Here is a 5503-nt window from a genome sequence, read left to right as displayed (position 1 = left end):
GGGCAGCGCCGCCTCTGCCGCGGGTCCCCGCGTCAGCGCCCCGCGCCCTGGCGAGCTGTGGAGCGTCAGCGACCCCTTAGCTGCCCCACTGTTGGCGCTCTAATCTCTGTTTTCCCCTGTGAAAGCACCTGAATTTAGAAATGTTGTGACACAGGTGGGGTTCCCTGTGCCATTATGATGGCTGAAGGGTCAGGTCAACCGCACTCATTGCGCCGGTGCTTTTTGGATTGTTGCACGAGGTTTTCCTGTTGCTGATAGCACCTCACTAGCACCGAGCCCGGTGTTCTGAGCTGCTGCCCTCCTCCTCGGCACCCTCCGCCTGCTCTGGGCCATGGCTCCCCATCCAAGTGGGCTTCCCCCTCCGTGGCCTCCAGCATTTCTTCTTGTACGTGGTAACTGCATTTCTCTGAAGACTTCCTCACATCTCCTCAGGATCTCATTTCTCATCTAGATTTCATCAGTGCTAAGAGCCAAATAATGCTTGCAGAGTTGATGCAGTTCTTCCTCTGTCCCAGAGCTGCTGCTTCAAGCCCACTGAGGTGCACTGTGCCTCCCACCACCAAACCCGACTCCGGGGAGCCCAGTTTTTGTTCAGTGCATCATGTTTCACTCAATTCTGCCTTAAACTAAACATCATAAACATAAACATCATAAACATAAGTGCCTGTCTTGCCCCTCTGCCTCATGGAGAGAAGCTCTGACACGGGAAAGCCCTTGGGTTGAGAGATATTTCCCTTCCTACTCAGTATCTAAACGTTGCTGCAAAACAGCCCTTCTGTGCATAACACAGTGAGGCCGTGGAGCTTAGAGTAAGTGCTGCTGGCTCCGTGCCACRCTACACTGCCAAAGTGCCCATGGGTTCTACTCTCTGTATTAAAATTTGGATGTGCTTCAGGATGCTTGGGAGCACAAGACTGTGGGAGATCCATGCTATGGAGCAGGAACTCCCAGAGCAGCAAGAGGGAGTCAGCTCCTTCCGCTCCTGCCACAGCAACAGTGGTGGGTTTAAGGAGGGTCATGTAAGCCCAGCCCCTGTTCGTTTTCTTTGGAAACAATAAGCTGTTTATGTTGCTTGAACATGGAAGATTTGTGGTTTAATGCTCCCTTGCTACTCTTGTCAGCTGCTTAAAAATTCATGAGTGGAGACATTGGGCTGCTCTTTGGGACAGAATTTTAAGATATTTTTACACACCTAAAGCCACAGGTTCCTAAACACCTTTACAAGTCTGGGCTTATGTGACTGACACAGAGCTGCCTCATAAACTTTTGATGCCCTGGAGCTTCTTGCTCAGACTTGCCGGTAAATGATTGTCCCATGGGTGTAAGCCATGGGTGTAAACCATTAATCATCAGCATGGTGAAACAAAGGCTTTCCACATACAGCTACCACCCCAAATTCTGTCATATTGCCTTGTGCTTTTAATGTCTTCACTACGTGAGCACTTGGGAGACCACGCAGAGCCTAATCCCCATAGACAGTGCTGCCCTTTGGGCACTGTTACCCCGTTTGTCCTCCAAGTATTCAAAGATTTTGCAGTGGTCAGAGGTTCCTCAAAGCAGAGACGTTGGCCTAAGCTAGTTGTATAGTAGAGGATGCACTGATGTGTTGTCACCAGAGCCACGCTGCAGTGGGGGATACATGGAGTCCTAGGGATGATCCCAAGTTTGATCCATCAKCTTTCATATAGCACCATGTTTCATTTCTGTATCTCTCATACCTTCAGCCCACCTAGTCATTTCAATGGCAAGTCTTTTTGGAAACAAGGTCTCAGTTTGTGTTTGCAGCATCTGGTTTGGAGGTCACTGCTCTTGATTAGACTCGGAGTAGTTTTCCCTTCACTGATCTGATCACTGATCTGATCCAGATCTCCACAGCAAAAATATGCACCCATATTCTTGTCATGTGTGTCATTTGATAGGAGGCTAATGGATAGATGCTGAGGGACAACATTTGCTTGCCTTTAACACAGCAAATTAGTATAAAAGAGCAGGATTTTTTTTTTTTTTTTTTTTTTTGAGATATGTCAGAACAATTTCCATGTTCATTTCAGCTTGCTAAATGTTTTGGATTGGATCTATAAGCTGGAGAGCCTCCCAGAAATTTTCTCCAATGATTTCTTATTATAGAGATTATACTCACAACTTTTTCTCACCTGCCTTTGTAATAATTGTTGACCGACAGAAGACCGTCAGGTCTTCTGCTGTGTTTCACAAGTGCCTAGTGCAATGCTCAACTCCATGCTGATGCAAGATAATACAACTCCATCTGCAGATCTGCTTGACAGCTCAGCTTGACGACCATATGGCCTCGACTCTGGCTGCCCACCAGTTTTTCAGTATTACCCCCAATACTCTTTTATTTCATAGACAGAATTGTTAGAATTGCTGTTTTCTCCAAATACAAATTCTGCCTTGCCCATTTCCATTCTTCTTGACTGAAGAAACCTGTAGAGACAGCCCTGAAACATTTTCATCCACAACATGAGGTTGCCTGGTCTCTGGTAGCTTTAATCTGGGTAACAACTTGTCTTCAATTTTGCAATGCTACAAACTGTACTTGACTGAAGAAACATTAGTCGGTCTGAATAAAATGTGATAGAGAAGGGCCCTAAGATACTGGTCACTGATAGAGRAATTGAAATGACCTACTACTCCTACAAAGGGACAAAATCTGTTAAAAATAATGAAAACTGTGTCATGGGAAACATTCCCAAAAGACACTTGTTCAAAAAAGCAGAAYTACAGGTGAATACTTACCCTTTGCAGATGGTGTCCACCTGTTCAAGCCCCCAAAAGGTCAGGGTTTTTCCCTAGTCTTTACTAAACAGAAAGAGGAATTTAAATTACTAAAAATCACCATGTACGTATAAATTAAAGAAATTAAAGAAAACAATTTGTAAGTGCAGTTAGCTTGCTGTCAACGTGGTCTGTACTCCTCCTTTTTCTAGATCTCTAAGAAATCCCCATTTTTGTGGCTTTTACTGCAATGGTGTCTGTGCTTAGCCAACGTAAGACAGGTACTCCGGTGGTCTTCAGTACCCATCCTTTCTGGTCTGGCTGAGCACAGGTTTCCAGGCTGCAAAATGCAGTCAGTCAAAGCAATGGAGAAGAGCACTAATCACGCTAGCATTTGAGCGCTTCCTAAACCAATATATTTATCCTCGCAGGATTTCTGTGATGTCCRGAATTACCACTGTCCCCCTCTCAGAGATGAAAAACAGATGCACACAGCAGCTAATTGACTTAACTAATGTCACACAGGAGCCTGTGGCGGAACAGTGAAGCAAAGTCAGCTGCCCGAGCCCAGTGCTGCGCGCCAGAGGACGGTTCATCTCCAGCACTGCTCAAAGTCTCTGAGCCTGGTCAGTKCCCACTGGCTTTTACAGCTCCCTGCAAATTCAAAGCACAAGCTTTCAGATCATGCAAACTAGGAAGGAAAGGGACCGTGGTTTTCAAACAAACCCAAGTCATTTAATGGTAGCAATGTTAGCCCAGCCCAGATTTGAAGAGTGACTGGGCTTTTGTACTTGCTGCAGGGAAGAAATGTGGGGTTTTTTTTCCTTTTCCCCAACAAATGTTGAGAAGTGATTTCTGATATTTGATCAAAGCTCGTAGTTAATTTCAGCCTTGTCAGAAAATCCATCTGGGGACTGTGAGCTCCCCTCCTTACTTTCACACTAGTAAAAGYAGTATCTACTGGAAACTCTAATTCCAGCCCAATCCCTTTTTCATTTTAATTTTTAGTCCTGGCTACTTCTTTAATTTTATATTTAGTTTGCAGAACATGCAGAGAGCATTAATAAAGAAGGGATAAAGTAGTTAAGAACATAGTGGATACTGTGTTCGGACATCTGGGAAACCATTCTGATTTAAAATTTCAAGTAGTGCTGCTAAATACTAGATGAGGAATGCAACTAACAGAGCTCATGTGTGGAAGAGCGAGTTTTTGATTAAATGCTTGTCCTTATAAGCATTTAGACAGGAAAGGGAGTGGCGTTGCCTTAYCCTTGTAGCAAATTTATAGACCTTGTTAGAGAGGTTAAATTTTTATGCTGACTAAACTTTTCCACACCCTCTTTCTGCAATAAAAAAAAAAAAAAAATAGCCCACAACCAAGCAGAAGATGAAGTAATGTTTCACGCTAAAGCAAAGGAAGTATCTCAAAGTGCTTTCGGTGCCAAAAATGATTTTGCCCAAATGCCTGCTACTTATTCAAATAACTGTGCCTCTTACCAGCTTTTAATATTTGGTAGGAGTGCAAAGCCAGTGTTTTTCTTTGTATGCGTCATCAACTTCCATTCTGATTGCGGYGTAGATTCTGCCCTTGGTTATGTATGCAGCAGCACCTTCTGACAACAGTCACATAGGATAAAGAGTAATTTGAAGACCAGAGACTGTAAGAATGAGAGAGAGAAGGATCACCCTGATGGCAGCTCTGTTGTTACAGCTGCCAGGCAAACAGGAAATACATATTGGATTGACTATTAGATCCTGAAAGGAGCTGATACGCTTGCTGTTTACCAAAATTTATTTCTAACTTGGAAGATCTGATTCTGAATTTTTCAAGATGTAATAGAAAGTCCAATTTTCCTATCTTAGCATTTGAGAGCTGTAATCTTGAAAAGATGAAGGAAATGAAGTATTGTTCTGACATCAGATAATCTCAGACTTTTATATGCAGGCTACAAGGCTGGAGTTGGAGGAGGCACGGGAGCCCTCAGACACAGCTCTAAAGCAGAGCTCTACAAAGAAATCCAGCCACGGAATTTGCCTTCTCCACTGTTGTGCAGCACAGAGGTGGGATCTGGGGACCAGCCCATCTAAAAGACCAACTATTAGAGGTGCTATAGATGGCCTTGAGCGCTATAGGTAGCCATGAACTTGGCAGAACTAGAATTATGCCACTGAATTTTACTATTCCTTTTATAACCAACAGTGTATTTTCTCTGCGTGAAGCCCAGCGTCCAGGCTCTGTGCAAAGACCAGATTTTAGTCCTCGCTACATAGGAGCAGCATGGAAGTGCCACACTTACCTGGAAGATTGTAGTGCGGTACAGGCTGACTGCGGAGGGATTAGCCTGGCAGCGCTGAGACTGACCGGTTTGCGCGGGCGAGAAATCCGCACGGCTCTCGCCGCACACCATTCCCACCTAGGAAGAGGCCAGAATGAGCCATATGTGACACTCGACCTTCCGAGCTTGAAAAGGACATAAATRCCTCCCCGAATCTTGCTATGCTTTTACAGAAGGATGTGTATGTATTATCAAAGTAAAATGAAGCTATTCCTTATTGAGTATTTTTACTTTAATTCGTTCTTTTCACCCCTCACTCTACCTCCTTGTTGTCCCTCTGAGTCAAAAAAGAAAAACAGAAAAAAAAACCCAACAAAAAACCTCACAACAGGAACCAGCTGCCTTGACAAGACATTTAAAACTGCTTTTGTTAAAACAGATTTATATTTTATGGCTTAATATTTTAGAGGCTGGTGACTGGTTAAACTTCT

The 5503-nt window shown here is 44.1% G+C and overlaps 1 long non-coding RNA gene across 1 annotated transcript; it reads right to left on the bottom strand.

The window, feature by feature from the left end:
- Positions 1 to 3354: 3354 nt before the first annotated feature.
- Positions 3355 to 5184, bottom strand: LOC112942377. Its single transcript, XR_003248375.1, has 3 exons — positions 5034 to 5184; positions 4234 to 4394; positions 3355 to 3390 (listed from the first exon to the last, which is right to left on the bottom strand). It is a non-coding gene; the product is annotated as an uncharacterized LOC112942377 (long non-coding RNA).
- Between the last annotated feature and the right edge of the window lie 319 nt (positions 5185 to 5503).

This window comes from Nothoprocta perdicaria, unplaced genomic scaffold, assembly GCF_003342845.1.
Source record: "Nothoprocta perdicaria isolate Ctin4 unplaced genomic scaffold, notPer1 scaffold_0, whole genome shotgun sequence".
Classification (NCBI taxonomy): Eukaryota; Metazoa; Chordata; class Aves; order Tinamiformes; family Tinamidae; genus Nothoprocta; species Nothoprocta perdicaria.
The sequence above is the reverse complement of the archived record's forward strand: the minus strand, read 5'-3'. Positions and strand labels throughout refer to the sequence as shown.